This window comes from Nicotiana tomentosiformis, chromosome 6 (assembly GCF_000390325.3).
Source record: "Nicotiana tomentosiformis chromosome 6, ASM39032v3, whole genome shotgun sequence".
NCBI lineage: Eukaryota > Viridiplantae > Streptophyta > Magnoliopsida > Solanales > Solanaceae > Nicotiana > Nicotiana tomentosiformis.
Window position 1 is genome coordinate 4,799,566 of NC_090817.1, and position 21,161 is coordinate 4,820,726.

Consider the following 21,161-nt stretch of genomic DNA (forward strand, 5'->3'; position numbering starts at 1 on the left):
CGACAATCTCAATAAACCACCATATCTTTTAAAATTTGAAAACATAATAATTAAATTCAGCGGAAGAAATCTCACAAATACAAATATAACACCCCCAAAATCCGGTGTCACTGAGTACATGAGCATCTAATATGAATACAATGTCTGACTGATAAAAATCACTATCTGAAAGTATAGAACAGTACAATAAATGAAGGAAAGAGAGACAAGGTCAGCGGATGCCAAGCAACTACCTTGATAGTCTCCAACTGATAGTACTCTGCAATCTAACAGTCACCGTGTCCGAAAGCACCTAGATCTGCACATGAGGTGCAGAGTATAGTATGAGTACAACCAACTCAATAAGTAACAAGACTAACCTCTAGGCTGAAAGTAATAATGAGCTCCGCAGGTACAGTCCAATATAAATAATGGTACAGAAATGTAGGCATGCTTTCAAGTTCAGCAGTTAAACTTAGTACAAATAAAATAGATCAATATTGCATGATATGTGGAATATGACATCTCAGTAGAAAGACCTCATATAAATACCGGTCATAAATTATTCGATCACTCGGTATTGTTTATGTCCAATCCAGCACAGGGATATTCCATCCCGTATATCTATTCACATCGACTGACAGTCAGTCCCTCAGTGCCATGTAAGGCCAATCCAGCCCTGGGGTAATTTAACCCCACATGTATATGATACAGACAAGATTAATGTTCAGGGAAAATTCATCACAATATAAATAAATAAGGTAAGTCCATGCCCCGGGAAATCCATCCTGAATATATATAATCATCTACACTCACTAGGGGTGTGTACAAACTCCGGAAGGGATCTTTCAGCTCAAGCGTGATATAAAGCCTATATGTCCTACTGCAGGCAGGCAGTCCCAATCCGTATAATAATAAAGCCTATAAGGCCTGATGCAGGCGGGCAACCCCGATTCATAAAATAGTAAAGCCTATAAGGCCTGCTGCACGCGGGTAGCCCCGATCCATATAATAATAATGTATAAAGCCATTATGGCATGCTGCAGGCGGGCAGCCCCGTTCCATATAGTAATAATATATGTAAAGCCAATATGGCTGAGTGTGAAATGTATATTTTTGAAATAATTAATTCAACAGCAACACGGCCTATGGGTCCCAAAATATTGGCACGTAGCCTAAACATGATCTTTAATAAGAGCCTCAACTCAATTTCTCTAACACGTGGAGAATATTCAGATGGTAACATGATTCTTTAAATTTTACAATTTCACATAATTTATTCAAGTCACGATTTCAATGGTGCACGTCCACACGCTCGTCAACTATCGTATGCGTCATCTCTAAAAATTTATATGTCACTAATTCGGGGATTCATACCCTCAGAACCAAGTTTAGAAGTGTTACTTACCTTAAATCGTGTAATTCTTTATTCCGCTATGCCTTTACCTCTTTAATTGGCCTCCAAATGCCTCGAATCTAGCCACAATTAATTCGATTCAGTCAATAAAATTTATTGGAATTAATTCCATAAGTAAATACTAATTTTTCAATAAAATCCGAAATTTAGCTCAAAATATCATCTGTGGGGACCACGGCTCGGAACCCGACAAAAGTTATAAAATCCGAAATCCCATTCAACCACGAGTCTAACCATACAAATTTTACCCAAATCCGACCTCAACACGACCTCCAAACCCTCAAATCTTATTTTCAAATTCCTAGGTTCAAATCCCTGATTTACACCTCAAAAACACGTAATCTAGTCGGATTATTCGATGATAACTCAATTGTAACAACCCGACCGGTCATTTTGAGACCTACCATGCCGTTCAGTGGTTTGAGACCCTGAGAAGCTTCACTTCAGGTATTATGACTTGTATGCATGGTCGGAATTGAATTTCAGGAAGTTTGGAATTGATTTGGAAAGGAAATTCTAAATTCGAAAGCCTTATGTTGGAGGAATTGACTAAAGTGTGAGTTTTGAGTAAACAACCTCGAAATTAGTATTTAAAGATTCCAATAGGTTCGTATGATGATTTTAGATTTGGGCGTATGTCCGGATCGGGTTTTGGATGACCCGGGAGCATTTCAGCACCTATTATGGAAGTTGGCATTTTTAGAAGGATTTCTTAAATTGAGTTGGAGTGCATTTCAATGTTATCCATTTTCGTTTAGGATTCCGAGCCTGAGAATAGCTATGTATGGTGCTTCCGGTGTTGGGAGCACGTCCGGATGTGGATTTGGAGGTTGGTAGGTCATTTTGGGGTCATTTGGCGAAAGTTAGAAATTTGAAGGTTTTTAAGAAGTTTTACCGGGAGTGGAATTTTTTATATCGGGGTCGGATACCGATTCTGAAAGTTAGAGTAGGTCCATAATGTCGCGACTTGTGTGCAAAATATGAGGTCAAAAGGACCTGATTGGTAGGTTCTGGCATCGAATGTAGAAGTTTGAAGTTCTAAAGTTCATTAAGCTTGAATTGGAGTGTGATTCATGATTTTGAGGCCTCAAGCAAGTTTGTGTTATGTTATGGGACTGGTTGGTATGATTGGACGGGGTCCCGAGGGCCTCGAGTGTGTTTCGGATCATTTCGCGATGAAGGATTTGGCTTCTGGAAGAGATTCTCGCGTTCGTGAAGAAGAAAATCTCTGTTCCGCAGGTCTGATTTCGGAGGCTCATATCTCATAATCTATAAGGAATTTGGAAATGATCCAAAAATAAAAGTTGTAGCCCTTTGTGTCTAGTGTTTTCATATATAAACAATTTATCATTTGGATTTGGATACACAATGTTATGGCTGGTATACCACAGGCTGTTCGGGAAGATGAAGAAGAAATTTGTGTTTCACAAGGCTGATTTTAGCAGCTTATATCTCAAAATATTTATGGAGTTGGGAGATGATCAACATATGAAAGTTATAGCACTTGATGTCTAGTTTCCAGAAAGTTAAACCATTTGTGATTTGGAGTTTTGTACAAAATGTTATGACTATTATACTAGAGGCTATCTAAGAAGAGTTTGAAAATGGCTTCTGAGAATTGTGTTCATCGTGAACGCGATAGGAGGCTCGCGAATGCGATGAAGGATCGCCAGTGCAGTGAATAAGTTTCAAAAAATGGGTTTGGCTCATTCCATCTCATTTCCTCCATGGGAGCCGACCTAGGACCGATTTTGGAGCTCCATTTTCATCATTTATGTCAAGGCAAGTGATTCCTACCTATTGCAAGTTAAATTCTTGGTTTATATACGAAAATAGGCGTGAAAATTCATGGAAATTAGTAGAAATTTGGGATTTTGAAGAAAAACCTAGACATTGGTATTTTTGGATGTTTACCACGAAATTGGACATGAAATTTGGAATAAATAATATAATCGAGTTCGTGGTGTTATGGGTAACGTTTATATTCGAACAATTTCGGAATCCGGGCACATGGGCCTCGGGGTGAATTTTACCGACTATTCAAGCGGAGTTGCAAATTGTTTAAATTCATAAATTATGAGTATTAGAGCATATTTTGATTAGGTTGTAACTTATTTGACTAGTTTTGGAGCGACAGGCGTCTGTTTGAGATGTTAGGGAGGCTTTGGAGCCGGTTACGGGATTTCAGAGCGAGGTAAGTCTCCTTTCTAACCTTGTAAGAGGGAATTAACCCTATAGGTAAAATAAATTAATATGTGCTTTTAATTGTGGGGAACTACGTACGCACGAGGTGACGAGAGTCCGTACGTAGCTACTAGCTATGCAGGTAGTCTAGGTCTACATTATGACTTGTTGATTTATGTTTGTGGGTTGCCCAAGAAGAAACAAGATTGAGGTTGAGTAATAATTTCCTTGAAAGAGTTGAAATTTGAACAATTTAAGATTTTATTTGAACTTCGAAATTTCGAAAACAATTGAGGAATATTATAATAGCTTAATAAATCTATGTGTAACTGCGCCGCACGTATGTTTCGCGAGCTGGGTAATTGCCTTAAAAATTTAAAGTTAAGTTTTCATTATTTTAAAAAGAATCAAGAAAGAGATATGATTTAAATGTTAAACTTATATTTGCCCGCGGCGCAGGTATGATTCACGAGCAGGGTATATCCTTAAATTTATATTTGACCGCGTCGCATGTATGATTCGCGAGCGTGGACCGCGTCGCATGTATGATTCGCGAGCGGGGACCGCGTCGCATGTATGATTCGCGAGCGGGAAAATTTATAGATGCATCTATGGTTCGCGTAGTTCGACCCTCGGCAGTGCACAGCTTATTTTTATTATTGGATCGGGCCGTACGACCTCGGCATGACTTGCGCATGATTGTATTAATTACTTCAGAAATTATAATAATTGATATTGCTTCACTGGCCTTAGATATAAACTGTTAAAATTATGAAAATGAATTTGGGTAATTTCTTGTTAACAAAAGAATTGTTTACTTATTTCATGATATCGGGCTTACAACCGTTCTACGTGATCCATGCTTAATCATATCATAGGTATATTAATGATAGCATGTAGTAAGTGTCCGAGTCGACCCCTCGTCAATACTTCTTCGAGGTTAGGCGGGATATTTACTGGGCACGCGTTGATTTACGTAGTCATGCTACACTAGCTGCATATTTTTTGTGCAGGTACACGTATGTTTAGCAACCTTGTGGGTGCAGAGGCACGATTATGGCGGGAACTTAGGTGAGCTGCATTCTATAAGACGACCCGCATCCAACATAGTCTCCTTCAGAGTACTTACATTTTTTTCTGTCCAATTTGTATTCCGGACAGCTATTGTATTTTATTTTACATTCCTAGTTAATGCTGTGCACTTGTGACACCGTGTTTTGGGATGATTATGGGTTGCACTGTATTGGAATTTATTTTAAAGATATTATTATGTACTTTGTAAACTCCATCTTCTACTATTTAACTGAAGGAAAACTATGATTTCAAAAATATTAAAATTAGACCCGAATTAAGTATTTAGTGTTGGCTTGCCTGATAGCGGTGTACTGTGCTATCACGACCATTAATGGATTTTGGGTCGTGACAACATGGTATCAGAGCACTTGGTTCACATAGGTCTCACGAGTCATGAGCAAGTCTAGTAGTGTCTTGCGGATCGGTACGGAGACGTCTATACTTATCTTCGAGAGGCTACAGGGCTTTTAGTAGCACTTCCCTTCTTGATTCCTCATCGTGCTATTCGATTCCTTTGAGGCTTATGCCTTTGTTTCCTTCCTATTCAACCTTATGCAATGTGAAGCGCTTGTTATAAATCAAGAATTTGAGAAATTGTAATGGTACTACAGATGTGGTGCAGGATGTTACTCCCTACATATTTGCTTTGGGAGATTGTCATCGCCTTATGGAAGGTCGTTTTGTCATTTCAGCTCAGTATCAGTATTACCTAAGGTTCGAGATTTGCTTTGCTTATCTTGACGAATCGTGCGGTACTATCACAAAGTGTTTGTGTAATGGTAGGAAGATTGTATATGTGTCGGGACAATGAATGACTTGAAAAGGGGTTTACTCAGTGCATGACTCAGAGGTTCAGTATTTTATTTCCGGCGGAGGAAAGGAAATTTGCCTATGAAGGTTCAGGTATGGGTTGATTGAGCAATGAGACTTGATATTTTCGAGTGTGGTAGAATTTGATCTGTGAGATGGTACCAGAGAAGTGGTTGTCAGAGGTAGCGTAGTGTAACAATTTCGGAATCAGATGGATATTTTTAATGTTGATGGGCTCGAGGAAGATGATCTTCGGAAAGGTTTAAAGTTTGTAGCGATCTATTGGTTCAAGTGCTATGGAGATAGATATTGATTTGAGGCAACAACTTGGTAGTGAAGGATGAGGAAGGGCAGGTGAGAGGGTGTCTTGTGGTTGTTAAGTTTTCAGGAAGCTAAGTGTGAGAAACAAGAGTCAAGTAGTTGCTTAAGGAGGGAGTTTGAACAGAGAGGGAGAGTGGCAGAGTAGCAAATGTGTTCTGTGGTAGGATGACTACACGCCTTGAAGAAAGTTTAGAGTGATTTGGGATTCATGATGGAAAGTGACTAGGTCTACGGGCTTAATGTGGAATATCGGCTGCTATACGAAGGAAGGTGGGATACGACAGAAAGAAGCTTGCTTGATATGAAGCAGGATACAACATGACTTCGAGGAATTTCGCGGTTCGATTGTGCAAGATCGTGTCAATTGGGGTTTGTGTGGTCGCGTATTTGTGAGATTTCTTGTTATCGGCGTATTGGTAGGTTAATATAACTAAGGGAAGAGAACATTATTAGTAAATTGAGCAAAGGATTTGAGGAATGTGTGTTATAATTGGCCTTATTGACACATGTTAAGGCTCTGGGAAGGTTCGTGATTTATGCTTAGTATAGAGGCGATTTGCAAGGAAGGTGATTCAGTCGGGTGTTTCAGTTAGAGGGTATTCATGTGCTAGCGGGGCCTTGGAGTTTGATTTTTATTCGGGACTAAGTCAGGGTGGGTGACTCTCAACAACGGTCCTAGTGGATTCGAAGGTTAAAGTGCGGTGCCTAAGGATTTTGAGTCCGTAGTATGGTTAAGTATCGAGATTTTGCAGCGGATTATGAAAGGGTCTTAGAGTGTTCTATGTTATCTTTGGTCTGCGGTGTAGCATTGGAGGAATGGGAGAAAATAACTTCGGACTTATAGAGGAATTATCTGAATAGGTGTAGCAGTTGAAGATGCGAATATGCGCACAAGGAGGGTATTAGATGATATCATTTTCAGCATCACCTAAGGTCGTTGTCATGTGTAATAGGCCTTGTGTATTGACTTGTGGATTCTTGATTTGCTTTACAGCTTTAGTGCAGTTGGTGGTATGGGTGTGCAAACTTGTTACCTAGTGCGGAAGGTCGTAGGAGCATATCCCACGGGAAGATTGTATAAGTGCGACGTGTAGTCACTTGATTGATTCAAGAATTGAAACCAATTATGAAGATTGTGGTAATATCGCTAATTTGAAAACTTATATCTGGAGAGCGCTCAGTTCATTTGGTCGTGGACTGTGGAAGTTTGTTCCGGTTATGATGAATGTTCTTGTGTGTTGTGGGAGAAAGGGGTTATTATGGACCCTTGAAAGGTTATTAGCCTAGTACGGTGTGATCAGAATCGGCTTGCGGTCTGTGGAAGGATTGAAATATGAATATGGGCTCTATATCAGGCCGGATGTGTTTAATTCAGCATAGCGCTCCTTATGGAGGATTATTCGGGCGTTGGATGTCATTTCGTCGTCGGCTATTTCATGTAATACTATATTGTGCCATGTAAGTTGTAAAATGGCTTGATAAATTTCACATGTGCTGAGGTTTCGCGTAGCGATGATGTTGTGTGAGCAGGATGGCTCTCGAGATTCAGATCATATATCGCACCTTAGATGTGCTTGACTTTTGTAGCGTATGGCACTATCTATCTCCCCAAGGCTGGTATTATGCACTTAGCGTGCTTGTGGCTGATATTCGGGTATTTTGTAATAATGAGTATTCTAGCTCGGTAAGTATATCCTTTTATAGACTTTATATGTGGATCGGGTGGCACGCTGCCACGGGTATGTTGTTTGGATCGGGTTGCACGTCGTAAGAGGGTGATGTTGAGTACAGTTCCCTATATCTATTTTCATGTGTTTTGTTTTCCATTTTCTGAGGAAGGTTCATAACACCTTTTCGATTGTCTAGTTACTTACGTGGGTTGAGTAGTCCTTTCTAGAGTTCGTTTTCCTTATGTATCACATTTGAGTTGGTAGCTTGTTGGCACATTGTGGCATCACATGACACTTTTGATCGTGTCTCGGGTGGCTTATTGCCTGAGCAGCTTATACTGGAAGAAAAGAGATTATTGGATATGGGATCAGTGCGATCGGATTATATGCAGTATATTAAAGAGCAAATACCATTATTTGGTTCATAATGAGGTGATGATTCTAGTCAAGAGGAGAGATTCAATGGTTTGTTGACTCGATAGTTGGTTATGAATTTTGGCACATCTACACATTTCTTACGTTGTGGCAGTACTGCAAGAGTTGGAGCAAGGCTTATATATGGATGAGGTGCATTGTGAGCATCAGATTCGTGAAATTTCGACTTTCATTATCATAAGATGTTATTATGGTCATGTGAATTATTCGGTGCATGGTGTAGATTCAACAAAGATAAGCAATCATGTATTGGTGTATCGTGTAATGGTTGGTACGGCGTTCATATGATGGAAACAGGGATGGTAGAGAATTCCGGATATTGGAATTTGGCTCTAAGACTAATTTGAATAAAACAAAGAGGAATCTTCGCATTTGCTTGAACAAAGGTGCTCAACTGAGTTGTGATAGCACGAGTAGGTGCACGAGGTGTTAGACAGTGATTTTAAACAACTCCAGCACAGTTCTTAGCACGTTCGAGGATAAGTGGGAGAGAATGTAACGACCCAACTAGTCGTTTTGAGCCCTAGCACGTCGTTCAGCGTTTTGAGACCCTAAGCAGCTTCACTTTAGGTATTATGACCTGTACGCGTGGTAGGAATTGAATTTCGGGAAGTTTGGAGTTGATTTGGAAAGAAATTCTAAATTCGGAAGACTTAAGTTGGAGGAATTGACTAAAGTCTGATTTTTGTGTAAACGACCTCGAAATCAGGATTTGAAGGTTCCAACAGGTTCGTATGATAATTTTGGATTTGGGCGTATGTCCGGATCGGGCTTTGGATGACCCGGGAGCGTTTCGGCACCTATTATGGAAGTTGGCATTTTTAGAAGGATTTCTTAAATTTGAGTTGGAGAGCATTTCAATGTTATCAATGTCCGTTTGGGATTCCGAGCCATAGAATTGCTCCATATGGGGATTTCGGTGTTGGTAGCGCGTCCGGATGTGGATTTGGAAGTCCATAGGTCATTTTGGGGTCACTTGGCTAAAGTTAGAAATTTGAAGGTTTTTGAGAAGTTTGTCCGGGAGTGGACTTTTTGATATCGGGGTCAAATCTGATTCCGGAAGTTGGAGTAGGTCCATAATATCGAATGTGACTTGTGTGCAAATTTTGAGGTCAATCGGACGTGATTTGATAGATTCCGGTATCGAATGTAGACGTTTGAAGTTCTAAAGTTTATTAAGCTTGAATTGGGGTGCGATTCATGATTTCGTAGTTGTTTGATATGATTTGAGGCCTTGAGCGAGTTTGTATTATGTTATGGGACTGGATGGTATTATTAGACGGGCTCCCGGGGGCCTCTGGTGTGTTTCGGGGTGGTTTCGGATCATTTTGCGCTGTTTTGCAATAGCCGATGCTCGTGTCAGGTGTTGTTCTTCGCGTTCGCGAGCACCCTCTCGCGTTCGCGAAGAAGGATTTGGCTTATGGGATTTTGTTCTTCGTGTTCGCGAAGAGATTCTCATGAACGCGAAGAACAAAATCTTTGTTCCGCAAGTCTGACTTCGGAGGCTCATATCTCACAATCTATAAGGAATTTGGAGATGATCCAAAAGTTAAAGTTGTAGACCATTGTGTCTAGTTTTTAAAAAGTTTAACCATTTAGCATCTGGATTTGGGTACAAAAGGTTATGGATAGTACACTAAATGCTATCCGGGAAGATGAAGAAGAAATTTGGCTGACTTTGGCAGCTTATATCTCAAAATCTATAAGGAGTTGGGAGATGATCAACATATGAAAGTTATATCCCTTGATGCCTAGTTTCCAGAAAGTCAAACCATTTATGATTTGGAGTTTTGTACAAAACGTTATGACCATTATACTAGAGGCTTTCTGAGAAGAGATTGAAAATGGCTTCTGAGAATTTTGTTCATCGCGAACGTGATGGGAGGCTCGAGAACGCGATGAAGGGTTACCTGGGCAGTGTATAAGTTTGAAAAAATAGGTTTGGCTCATTTCATCTAATTTCCTCCATGGGTGTGCACCTAGGAGCAATTTTGGAGCTCCGTTTTCATCATTTATGTCAAGGTAAGTGATTCCTATCTATTGCAAGTTAAATACTTGGTTTATATACGAATTTAGGCGTGACAATTCATGGAAATTAGTAGAAATTTGGGTTTTGAAGAAAAACCTAAAAATTGGTATTTTTGGATTTTTACCACGAAATTGGACATGGAATTTGGAATAAATGATATAATCGAGTTCGTGGTGTTATGGGAAACGTTTATATTCGAAACATTTCGGAAGGTGATTTTTACAGACATTTCAAGCGGAGTTGGAAATTGTTTAAAATTATAAATTATTAGTAGTAGAGCATATTTTAATTGGGTTACAACTTATTTGACTAGATTTGGAGCGACGGGTGTCGGTTTGAGGTGTTAGGGAGGCTTTGGAGCCGGTTACGAGATTTCAGAGCGAGGTAAGTATCCTTTCTAACCTTGTAATAGGGAATTAACCCCATAGGTGAAATAAATTAATATGTGCTTTTAATTGTGGGGGACTACGTACGCACGAGGTGACGAGAGTCCGTACGTAGCTACTAGCTATGCCTATGCCCGGGTAGTCTAGGTCTACATTATGTCTTGTTGATATCATTGTCGATTTATGTTTGTGGGTTGCCCGAGAAGAAACAAGATTGAGGTTGAGTAATAATTTCCTTGAAAGAGTTGAAATTTGAACAATTTAAGATTTAAAAGATTTCATTTGAACTTCGAAATTTCGAAAACAATTGAGAAATATTATAATAGCTTAAGAAACCTATGTGTAACCGTCTCGCGAGCGAGGTTATTTCCTTAAACAATTTCAAGTTGAATTTCATTATTTTAAAAAGAATCAAGGAAGAGATATGATTTAAATGTTAAACTTATATTTGGTCGCGTCGCAGGTATGATTCGCGAGCGGGGTATCTCCTTAAATTTATATTTGACCGCGTCGCATGTATGATTCGCAAGTGGGGATCGCATCACATGTATGATTTGCGAGCGAAAAAATTTATAGATGCATCTATGGTTCCCGCCGTTCGACCCTCGGCAGTGCACGGTTTATTTTTATTATTGGATCGGGTCGTACGACCTCGGCATGACTTGTGCATGATTGTATTAACTGCTTCGAAAATTATAATAATTGATATTACCTCATTGGCCTGAGATATAAACTGTTAAAATGATATAAATGAATTTGGAAAATTTCTTGTTAACAAAAGAATTGTTTACTTATTTCATGATATCGGGATAACAGCCATTCTACGTAATCCATACTTAATCATATCATTGGTATATTAATTGTAGCCCGTAGTAAGTATTCGAGTCGACCCCTCATCACTACTTCTTTAAGGTCAGGCGGGATACTTACTGGGTACGCGTTGATTTACGTACTCATGCTACACTTGCTGTATATTTTTGTGCAGGTACACATATGTTTAGTGGCCTTTTGGGCGCAAAGGCGCGATTACGGCGGGGACTTAGGCGAGTTGCATTCTATAAAACGATCCACAACCAATAGAGCCTCCTTCAGAGTACTTACATTTTTTTTCTGTCAAATTTGTATTTCGGACAGATGTTGCATTTTATTTTACATTCCGAGTTAATGCTCATGCACTTGTGACACCGGGTTTTGGGATGATTATGGGTTGCACTGTATTGAAATTGTTTTTAAAGATATTATTATGTATTTTGAAAACTCCATCTTCTACTTTTTAATTGAAGGAAAACTATTATTTCAAAAATATTAAAATGAGACCTAAATTAAGTATTTAGTGTTGGCTTGCCTGACAGCGCTGTCCGGCGCTATCACGACCTTTAATGGATTTTGGGTCGTGATATCAATATTATGAGGTAGAAATGATCACAAGTGACTTACCTCATGTTTCCATTGAATTCTCTCTGAAAATCGCCCCAAAACCCGTGCTTGAAGGTCCGAAAATGGCAAAACTCGGAACTCCTCCAATTTTATTCTGTCTAGGGCCTGTCGCACCTGTGACCAAAATAGTCGCATTTGTGGTGTCACAGGTGCGACGAAATGTCCGCTTCTGCGATCGCCCCAATGCTGCCTCTGCTTTTGCGCGTTTCCTTTCGCACATGCGGCCTCCCAGGTGCGGTAAAATGATCGCACCTACGCACTCTGCCTCACCAGCCCTTGCCGCTTCTGCACTTGCCAAGCTCACACCTGCGAGGCAAACTCCACAGGTGCGATTTCATTAGTAGGTAGCAAATTTCCAATTTTGTTTTAAGTCCAAATTTGATCCGTTTATCTATCTGAAACTCACCTGAGGCCCCCGGGACCTCAACCAAATATACCAACAAGTCCTATAACATAACACAGACCTACTCAAGGCCTCAAATCACATCAAACAACATCAAACGACGAATCGCACCTTAAATCAATATCTATAAACTTTGAACTTTCAGATTTTATATCCTCTGCCGAAACATATCAAATCAATCTGGAATGACTTCAAATTTTGCAAACAAGTCATAAATGACATAATGGAGCTATCATAATTTTAAGAACTGGATTCCGACCCTGATATCAAAAAGTCAACTCTCCTGTCAAACTTTCCGAAAATTCAATTTTCGTTATTTCAAGCCAAATTGCACTGCAGACTTCCAAATAATTTTCCGGACACACTCCTAAGTCCAAAATCACCATACAGAGCTATTGAGATTATCAAAACTCCATTCCAGGGTTTTTTACACATAAGTCAACATTCAGTCACTATTTTAACTTAAGCTTTAAACCTTGGAACTAAGTATTCCAATTTATTTCTAAACCTCACCGGACCCGAACCAATTAACTCGGTAAGTCATAAAATAACTGTAAAGCGTAAATTGAGTAGTAAATGGAGAAACAGGGTGGTAATACTCAAAATGACCGGCCGGGTCATTACATTCTCCCCCGCTCAAACATACGTTCGTCCTCGAACGTGCCAAGAGTTATTTCCAAGCCATCACATCACTATTCCATCTACCAGGCACATACCCCGGGGTGATCCCACATCACCCTATTCCATATAGGCCTGACAACAAAATACAACTGAAAATCATTAATTCAACCTTAGCCTATAAACCTTGGAATTCAATTTCCAACATTTAGAATTTCTTTTTCAAGACCCGAATCTCACCTCTATACACTATATAAGTATGAACCAAACTGTATCAAGCCATAACTATAACCACGGATATAATCATCTAACATATTACACAACTCGCATGCTCGTAGCACCATTCATGATCACAGTAACTACTCTAAAACCAACCAAGTACCATAGCCAATTATTTAAGCTGAATTCTAAGTTATTCTTCCAACACATTGTAATCAAACCTGATAGTATCAATTCTAGGTCCAATGACCTTATATTATTAAACACAACTACCCTGCAGACAAGCCACACCAATATAACTCCAGCCACAATGGCGCAATCCGCGTACCCAAAAAGGGAAAATGTCTCAAAGCAGAAAACTATATTGCAAGTTCAACGAGCACCACCACAACTGCAATGCTATAAACTCATCACACATGGTAAAATCGAGACTTACGAATCTAATAACGGTAACCAGCTCTCCTAGATCTCACATTAACATCACCCGCACAGACAACTCACGTGTTATGGTATCAATATCTGGACCTACACGAACAACTCACGTGCCAATAATATCAGTATATGGATCCGCACGGACAACTCACGTGAAAATAACATAATCTGCCTCGCATGGTCACAGACCTCCAATCCAAGCATATCATACAGGAGAAATCAAATAAGTACACATGTATATGATAAATGAAGTAAAATTCACATGCTCTTGGACTGGTATAAATAACACGCCATAGAGTAGGCATGTGCAAAGTGCGCTATCACAACTCAAATCGTAAGTTAACACAGAAATAGTAACTACCCAGTTAATTCGGGGAATTAGCCTCTTTGTAACCTCAAGTATAACCTATATAGTTCTCAACAAAGGTACGAATAAGAGAAACGTAATAACGTTACGCTTAGCCATCAACTCTAGGCATATCATAGCCTAAACATTTTTCCGAATCTGAATACTTGCACTGATGCCCGCACATGGGCTCAAACCTCACACATATATATATATATATATATATACGCGCACTCGTAGCGCGTAGTCATCACAAATAATTAAGGCAACTAGTGCCTCCACTGAGTTTAAATAAAATACTCACCTCAAACAGGCTGCAACCGTGAAACAATATGCTTCTGAAAAGTCCCAGTAACCGCAAATTCATAGAACACACGAACCATCGTAACTGATCACAACTCTAGCACTCAAATGACTATCACATCCTTCATGCACGATCATCCCACTAGGAATATTTTCATAATTCTTATGTGTCACATATCAATAATTTGAATATCAGCAGTCTACCAACTAGGTGAGTATCGCAATACCGATGACATCCAAAAGTCAAAACACAATGCGCCTTTTGAAAATGCGCACCCTTATCAGGGATTACCGAGCAGTTATAACATTTATTTAAATATCTGAAGCTGACCATGTTGTCTAAAATACTGGATCTTCCCTTCAAGACTGAACTATCATCGTATATGTAGATTTTAATCCCGCACAACACACCGCATCTATCATTCCATCATGTGACAAGCACAATAATCTCATTATCATCTTTGAGTCACCAACAATTTACATACCTTATTAGTTAGAAATCTTTCTCTTGCTTCTTTCCACGAGGAAGCCACAATACACAACACGTTCCCACACCGGTAGGAAATATCCGGCTCAAACCATGGTAGAAACCATCAAGAACACTTTGAAATCCATTTGCACATAACCAATCTAGCAGAACTGAATTCCTCTAACTCAACCAAGCCACACAGGTTGCCAAATCCAAAAGTATTGCCAAAAACACCCATAAAGCCCCACCTCATCATAAGAACAAAAAGAACAGAGCATACCATTACCATATTGATCCAGCATGTTACCCATTTGTCCTATTTTCTCTGAGTTTCTTCTAAATTACCCTCAAGTTGACAATTCTCCTTGTCAGAACACAACGATCCTTACCTAAAGCTCACCACAAGACATCCTAACAAAATACCACATCGCCCTAAGGCCCATAAACTATTGTATTCTTCTTAAGTACCTCCATAAATATCACAACTGTAACGCTCACTCTGAAAATACCTTATGTGAATTTAAAATTATTCTTCTTACCTTTATTATACTAAAATGTAGAATCCATAATCATACAGAATTACCGCAAATTCCGGCACCCCTAAATGTAAATCTCAGATTCTATCCATACACAAATCTTCTCGATTGCTATATATAATTCTCGAACCCATTAGAACCTTCTCGGGAGTCACCCATTTTGCTCAAATCTAAATTGCACCACCCAAATGGGCTGAAAGACACTTGCCTCATTAGCACAACAACACTTAAAAAGGTAACCCTGCCCTAATGCCACCGATCAAATTCATACTCCGTGCGCACTACATCCTTCACAAATAAGAACTCACTTATCGCATGAGTTTCATATACTCATAAAGTGCAATATATCCCGTATCTAGGAATTTCAGTATTCGAGTCATCCTCAATCTCATCCTCTGCAAGTCATAACTAATCCTCAAATATTCCTTAGACCAAAACTAAAATTTAACATATAACCATGAAATTGAATTGTCAATAGCAGGCTCCCCCACTTGTCTCAAAGCCATAAATTAAAACACTCGATAATTTGCAGTACCCATACTCTATTACTGCCATAACACCGCGGTCAATTCAACAAAAATTCTTCTCAAGCTCATACCACGTCAACCATAAAAATACCTCAATCGTCCGCTAAGCTCGCATTCATTCTCTTAACAGTCAAGTCAACTTTCTCAACCAGATTCAAATTCAAGTCTCAACAGATACGCCCCGCTGGGAGAAAAGAAACTCTCTTTATTCACATTATAAGGAACACACCTACGTGGATTACTCTGCAGGGGATAACCCAACTACTTAGGCTCAAATTGTTATCTTGTTATACCCTTTCGCAACCACAATTACTATTCAATCACTTAATCTTTATGAGTCCAAACTTATTAACAAGACATGAGACTTTAATCTGTTCCACAATTTAACAGCGTGAAAGATCCTTCAAAACATTCAAACTCGAGACTATATGTCACATCAAAATGAAATTCAAGCACCTAATGGCCCTTCCTTTACATTTCTAGGAAACACCTCTCATAACATTCAAATTGTCTTATCACATCCCGCAGTCACATCATACTCATCAAAAAGTCATTCTACCGCGTATCGAGCCACAAATTTCACTCGTAAGGACATCACCGGATATATGAGTCCAAATATACAAGTTACAACTGAAGCTACAGAGCCTAAGCTGCAGTCTAAATGTAGCCTCAAGTCCTCCTGACTGTCCCATCACCAAAACACAGAATACCCATCTCAAACCTCGTTCATGGAATTATAAGCCAGCGATGCAAAACTGATACTGAACACTTATGTGCGCAAACAAATGCTTGGAAGGAATTCAAAGAGTTATATTTCAAGCTGAATCAATTTTGCATGATAAGGAAAGAAAGATGGAAAATTATCCTAAATGCCCTGTAGCCTATCGAAGATAAGTATGGACGTTATCATACCAATCCGCAAGACTCTATTAGACACTTGCTCATGACTCGTTAGACCTATGTAACCTAGGCTCTGATACCAACTTGTCACGACCCAAAATCTCACCTGTCGTGATGGTGCCTATCTCAATACTAGGTAATCCGACAATCTCAAAAAACCACCATATCTTTTAAAATTTGAAAACATAATAATTAAATTCAGCGAAAGAAATCCCACAAATACAAATATAACACTCCCAAAAATTGGTGTCACTGAGTACATGAGCATCTAATATGAATACAATATCTCACTGATAAAAACCATTGTCTGAAAGGATAGAACAATACATTAACTGAAGGAAAGAGAGACAGGGTCAGCGGACGCCAAACAGCTACCTTAATAGTCTCCAACTGATAGTACTCTGAAATCTAACAATCGCCGTGTCCGAAAGCACCTGGATCTGCACACGAGGTGCATAGTGTAGTATGAGTACAACCAACTCAATAAGTAACAAGACTAACCTCTTGGCTGAAAGTAATGATGAGCTCTGCAGGTACAGTCCAGTATAAATAATGGTACAGAAATGTATCACGACCCAAAATTCCCACCGTCGGGACCGTGATGGCGCCTAAGATTTTACTTGCTAGGCAAGCCAATGTTAGAACAATCTATTCTTTTTACAATTTAAATTTCATTAATGAAGAAGAACTGATTTAACTGCAATAATTCAAATATAAACGTGGAAGCTAAAACCGTAAAAATCCATCTGAACAAATCTCTGAACCTGATGTCACAAGTGCACGAGTTTCTAGAGTAATACATACAAGGGTCTAAAATAAATACAAAGTTGTCTGATTGAAAATACACTGCTAAATAAAAACAAAGAGGGAGACTTCAGGAGCTGCGGGTGCTGAGCAAGTGTACCTCAAGTCTCCGCAGCTTTCCTATCCGAGCTCTCTAGTAGCCGCCGCTGGGACCGACTCCAAAATCTGCACAGTGTGCAGAGTGTAGTATCAGTACGACTGAGCCCATATTCTGGTAAGTGTCCAGCCTAACCTCGACGAAGTAGTGACGAGGCTAAGGCGGGTCACCTACGCTACCACCTAAACGTAGTATATAATAATGATAGAATGTGGGAATACTGAACAGAATTAAACAGCCAACTGAAAATAATAACCATGGCCTCAAGAATAAACCAGTGTCGTCCAGAATTTACCAATCTTTATTAATTCAGATACAAATACCGGAAAAACCAACACAGCTCAAGAAATGGAAACATATAGGTTGTTGCAGCGGGCAACCCGATCCCACCAGACAACACAAAATCCTCCCTTATTTCACCGTAACATTATCAACAACAGTAACTAATATATATATATATATATATATATATATATATATATATATATATATATATATATATATATATTGCGGCGCGTAACCCGATCCCACCATATGTTAACATCAGTATCATAATTCACCCTTATTTCCCCTTGTCAATCCACATTTATTCCACATGTTGCGGCGTGCAACACGATCCCACTGTATAGTACAAATTCACCCTTATTACACCTATTGCGACGTGCAGCCCCATCCCACAATATCAGTAACATGTACTAAATGCACAGTCAAAACAACAGTTCAGACCACAATAACCTTTACATTCAACAAATACCAAACTCAACCAAATGGAAACCTAGTACAATATAGAAAATCTACACGAGTAGTACTACACAGCGAGACCAATCCAGTAATTGACAATTAGAATTTGCAAGTACGTCAATTTAAGCAAATATCAGGGAATCATGAAACTTTGGAAGAACTAACGTCGTGAATAGGAGAAGATTTTGAATAACAAGTAGCAATTAAGTATGGAAGGCATTTAAAGCATATAAAAGTTAAGACAGGAAAGGAAATAATTAAGGAAAAATGGTAAATCAGGGAAAACAGATAATTCGGCAGCATATAAGCACTCGTCACCTCGCATATATGCCACTCGCTCTAAAGACCATTCAAAGCTCAACCACAGCTTTGCCTTTCAAACTAGCCTCCGAACCAACAATATCTAGAAAAGTACCAACCAAACGATTCAAAATAAGCCTTAGGAATCACCCACGATTACAAAAGATTCAATTTAGGTCATTATTGAAAAAGTCAACACTCGGGCCTGCTTGGTCCAAACCTGAAATTCGGACCAACACCCGATTACCCATTCACCCACGAGCCTGATTATGTAATTTATTTTTGAATCCGATCTCAATTTGAGGTCTAAATCTCTAATTCTACCAAAAAACCCCCAATTTCCACTATGAAAACTCTAAATTTTAGGTTGAAATCTTAGGAAAAGTAGTGAAAGATTGAAAGAAACTAGTTTAGAATCACTTACCAATATTTTGGGGAAGAAACGTTCTTTGAAAAATCGCCTCTAGGGTTCTCGAGTTTGAAAATTTGAAGAATGAACCAAATATCTCGTCTAAGTCATATTTGATTAGTTGCAGATATAGCATTTGCGACCTGGCGTTTGCAAATTTGAAGAATTTATCGCAAATGCGAGAATCATCATACCTATGCTTTCTTCGCAAATGCGAACTGTGGCTTGATCGCAAATGCGACCCAGTGATCGCAAATGCGAAGAATCCCCCTCCCAGCTCCCATCGCAAATGCGAAATGCGAACTCTGGCCTCCCCAGCTTTTCTTCGCAAATGTGATGAGTAGATCGTAAATGAGAACCAAACAGTGGATGCAAATGAGATGATTTATCTTGCAATTGCAAGATCTGAGGCCTACAACAAAAACTGAAGTACACGAGCAATGCTCTAAGTTCAAATTCACTCTTAGCCTATTCGAAACTCACCCGAGCCCTCAGGTCTTCAGACCAAACATGCACACAAGTCCTAAAATATCATACGATTTTGCTCGCGTGATCAAATCACCAAAATAATGCCTAGAACTACGAATCGGACACCAAATCAAAGGAAATTTTTAAGAAAACTTTAAAACTTCTATTTTCACAACCGGGCATCTGAATCATGTCACACCAACTCCGTTTCTCACCAAATTTCACAAATAAGTCATAAATATGGTATTGGACCTATACCGGGTTCCGAAACCAAAATACGAACCTGTTATCCAAAAAGTCAACTATGGGTCAAACATTTCAAATTCATTACGCCTTTAGCTTTCAAATTTCAACAAAGTCCGATATTTCGGGCTAGGGACTTCCGAATTAGATCTTGGGCATACGCCCAAGTTCTAAATCATGATACGGACCCACCGAGACCAACAAAACATGAATTCAGGTCTGTTTCCTCAAAGCGTTTACCAAAGTCATCTCAAATAGTTTTCAAAGCAAAATTTCATATTTTTCACAGTTTTTAACATAAAAGCTTTATGGAAACACGCCCGAACTGTGCACGTAAATCGGGGAGGATAAAAATGATATTGTTAAGGCTTCGGATCACAGAATTAAGTTTTTAAAACATAAGATGACCTATCCGGTCATCACAAAATGTAGGCATGCTTTCAAGTTCAACAATTAAACTCAGTACAAGTAAAATAGATCAATACTACATGATATGAGAAATATGGCATCGCAGTAGAAAGACCTCATGTTAATACTGGTCATAAATTATTCGGTCACTCGGTACTGATTATGGCCAATCCAGCCCAGGGATATTCCATCCCGTATATATATTCACATCAACAAACAGTCAGTCCCTCAGTACCATGTAAGGCCAATCCAGCCCTGGGGTAATTTACCCCCACATCCAAGGAATATTCATCACAATATAAATAAATAAGGCAAGTCCATGCCCTGGGAAATCCATCCTGAATATATATAATCATCTACGCTCATTGGGGTGTGTACAGATTCCGGAGGGGCTCCTTCAGCCCAGGCATGATATAAATCCTATATGGCCTACTGCAGGCGGGTAGTCCCGATCCGTATAATAATAAAGCCTATAAGGCCTGCTACAGGCGGGCAACCCCGATCCATAAAATAGTAAAGCCTATAAGGCCTACTGCATGCGGGCATCCCCGATCCATATAATAATGATGTATAAAGCCATTATGGCCTGCTGTAGGCGGGCATCCCCATTCCATATAGTAATCATGTATGTAAAGCCAATATGGCCTGCTGCAATGTGCATCTTGATCCCATAAATATCCTCATAATGGATAAATATGAATGAGTGTGAAATGTATATTTTTGAAACAATTAATTCAACAGCAACATGACCCCAAGGTTCCCAAAATATTGGCACGTAGCCTAAACATGATCTTTAATAGGAGCCTCCGCTCAATATCTCTAATACGTGGATAATGTTCAAATGATAACATGATTCTTTAATTTTTACAACTTCACATAATTTATTCAAGTCACGATTTCAATGGTGCACGTCCACACGCTCGTCAACTATCATGTGCGTTACCTCCAACAATTTATATATCACCAATTCGGGGATTCATACCCTCAGAACCAAGTTTAAAAGTGTTACTTACCTCAAATCGTGTAATTCTTTATTCCACTATGTCGTTGCCTTGTTAATTGTCCTCCAAACGCCTCAAATCTAGCCACAATTAATTCGATTAAGTCAATAAAATTTATTGGAATTAATTCCATAAGAAAATACTAATTTTCCAACAAAATTCAAAATTTAGCTCAAAACATTGCTCGTGGGACCC